Source organism: Chiloscyllium plagiosum, unplaced genomic scaffold (assembly GCF_004010195.1).
Source record: "Chiloscyllium plagiosum isolate BGI_BamShark_2017 unplaced genomic scaffold, ASM401019v2 scaf_9278, whole genome shotgun sequence".
NCBI classification, from domain to species: domain Eukaryota; kingdom Metazoa; phylum Chordata; class Chondrichthyes; order Orectolobiformes; family Hemiscylliidae; genus Chiloscyllium; species Chiloscyllium plagiosum.
In genome coordinates this window covers 7,140-10,652 of record NW_025213616.1, presented here as the reverse complement: position 1 = coordinate 10,652, position 3,513 = coordinate 7,140, and positions in this window count along the sequence as shown.

Below are 3,513 nucleotides of genomic sequence, written 5' to 3'. Positions count from 1 at the left end.
GAGGAAAAGGTGGGGGGTGGGGTCTAGCGCTACAGAGGAGAACCACCTCTACAACGTATTCAAGAAGAATGGATACTCAAAAAATACAGTCCGCAGATTCCTCAAGAACAAAGCACGACAAGCAGACCAAACACAGCCAGAAACCCTAACCACCTTACCATACATCAAAGAAGTTTCAGAAATGACAGCCAGACTACTAAGACCCCTCGGAATCCTAGTAGCACACAAACCCACCAACACTCTCAAACAAAAACTAACAAACTTAAAATACCCAGTACAACCCATGGACAAAACCAACGTCACGTACAAAATTGCATGCAAGGACTGCCACAAACACTACGTTGGACAAACAGGAAGAAGATTAGCCACCAGGATACACGAACACCAGCTAGCCACAAAAAGATACGACCCCCTCTTCCTCGTAGCCCTATACACGGATGAAGAAAAAACACCATTTCGACTGGGACAATACATCTATCCTGGGACAGGCTAAGCAAAGATATGCCAGAGAATTCCTAAAGGCCTAGCACTCCAACCACAACGCCATGAACAAACACATAGATCTCGGTACCATCTATCAACCTCTCGAAAAACGAAGAGGAAATGACATCACCACAAACCCCAGGAACCCTATTCAGGACAAACATATAAATAGAAATCAGGAGACAACAGCTTCGCTTCACTTGGAGTTCACCACTGATGATGTTACCTTGCCAGCTAATGAAACGTCTGGATATCAAACCTACAGCTCAGCGAGCAAACCGACACCCGAAACCTTAACCTGAGCTACAAACCTTCACAAACCTTGCAAAAGCAGTGTAATTGATAAAGGGACGACAGCGTCTGTTGTTTTCAATGGTTCTCTACTTTTTCGGATTCAGTGCTCCCACCGCTACGCTTCGAGTTCGATTTCTCGTCAGGGAATGGGAGTTTTCCTGTGCTCGTTTATCATAGTGACAGCATTCCTAAAGCAGGAAATGATGGATGTGCCTGAAAAGTGGTCTTGTTTTGTCTTGAGCTGCGGATGATGGAAATCTGAAAAAAAAACATGGGAAGCGAGATAAACTCAGCGCCTGGCAGTTTCCATGGAGCAATGCGGAGTTAATGTTTCAGATCGACAGAAGCAGGTTCGTTAGATATTTCAACATTGTAATGCTGAGAAATATTCAGTATGATGTGTGGGATCAGCATCAAATCCATTACCAACACCATACTTCCTCCCTGCAAAGTCGCAATTCCAGTGGTTGTTGCACCTCGTCTTCACAGTCTTGATCAATATCAGGAACTTTGCATTTGTAATTCAACTATATTTCGCCTCTTTGAAATGTGGGAGCAAACTGGAATTTCCATTCAATCTGCTTATCTGGTGAAGGCATTTTACAACTGGGACTTGAAAGATTAAGCCTGTTTATGAGCCTTAAACAGCTTAGCATATGTCGACAATCCAAATGTTCACGGACAGATTGTGAAATGTTTTCTTACGGGATCACATAACAATTTGAAAGCCGAAATATCTCACCAGCTATCGTGAAACGTTAGTTCCCATGTGTTTGAAATTCAAATCACGTCCATAACCACAAAGATTTTACGTAGATGGACTAGAATCTTCAACAGAAGCCCGAATTAACTTGTTTTTGTATTTATAATGTGCAAAGACGCCTTTTCCCTCCGCCAAATCCGCCGGACCAACCCTCCTGAAATTAGATGTTCAATGTCTTTTTTCCCTTCTGTCCAGCCAGTTTTGCAAAAGGGAAACTGTCATTCTTTGTGTTGTCGTTTCTTGCTATCAGACGTTTGTCATAACTGCATATTTAAGATGCTAACAAAGAACGCGCTGCCCTCCGGAGCCTGCTCACGACTCAATATGGTTATGGCTGTGAAAACCACACTTGAGATATTCAAAACATATAAGTTCTGATTGAATTGGTGGAGCTGGACAAAATGAAAATCATATTCTAAGAACAAAGGGTTCTACGGGCATTTGTTTTAAATGGCACGAACATTTACGTTAGAAATGAGGCATGTTCTGGTAGTTCTCTCATAGGTCTGTGAGTCTTCGGGTTTTCCTTCATCAAATGTCATTGGATGCAGGCAATTTCAATGTATTGTTGAATGCTTATTGAATACTGAATGGATGAAAGACTACCAGATGAATTTTGACCTGAGGTTAACATCAGATCCTGGGATCACATTGAATCATTCAACAGGCGAGAAGGGTCAATTGTTCTCCTGGTTTAAAAACTCTTCGTCGTGTCGGTATGGACTAATTGCCCCGAAGGGCCTGCTTCCACACTGTACCGAAGCTAAGCTAATTGGATTTGGACAGTCAAAACAAAAGAGTTGGCATCTAGCAGCTCCGGTTTGAAGGTTAAGTGGATTATTTAAATACCTGTGGGGAGCTAATCAAAGCACATCTGCAAAAATAAAAGCAGTGACAAATTCTTCACATAAAATAACGTTGTGCAGCTCATTCAGAAGCATAGAATAGAACCATAGAATTCCTGATTTGTTCACTGGTTTTGTAAATGCGGTGCATGATGCCAAAAATTGCAACATAAAATATACTTGACAGTAGTATAAAGTAAGAACTTTGCTATTCAACAGCAGAACCCATTACTAATTATTTGCTCTGATTATGTCGGTAGTGAGAAGTCCAATCCAATGATAACATTCGTATGATTACCGTGAAGGTAATTCCCGGGTTCCGGGGACTCATGACCACACTCAGTTTGCTTCAGGTTCTGAAGTGACCACAGCCAAACAGTATCCCTCATCATGGACCCATTCCACATCGCGAGCGGCTCGCTCATTGATGATCCACTGAAGCTGCAGTGCACAGGGAAAAACAGTTGTTTGTATCCAGGACAGTGGAGAAAGCAGAGTCAGGGATATGGTCAAAAGGAGACGGGGGTAGGGAGGGGAGAAATATAGGTTGTGAAGCAGAGAGTGTGACCTGGAATGAGAGACAGAGACAAGGAGTGTAGAAGGAGGAGAGGCAACGGCAGGATTTCATAAAACCAGTGATTCGCGGAGAATCCTTATTGAGAAACATACAGAGGTGGAGTGGGTGACCAAAAATGTGAGAGAAATAGAACACCACAGTTGATGGGGAATTAAAACATCAAAACAACAGAAAAAAATGACATTCAGCTCTCCTCTCGATTCAGCTACCTCCGAAAAGTGCTGGCATGTGCAGCCAAATCTATGTACTCAGCATTAAGAAAGACATTCGAACCCTCGAAGGACAGTACCCCATTTTGCTCAATCAATATTTGGGTCCGTGTGATACAAACGTACGAGAGGTTTATAATTGCTGGGCCCATGTCTCCAATCAGTAATTGTGCACTTTAGTTTTTGGGGAGCGTGGTGGTGCAGCTCCTGGGGTGGACCTGGGTGTGGTGAATCTGTGATGACGTCTTTGCATAGTGAAAATTCTTGCATTCTTCATCGCGATAATTTTCGCCACTTTATTGTCAATCTCTGCCTCTGAGGTGATCATCACGTTAACCCATT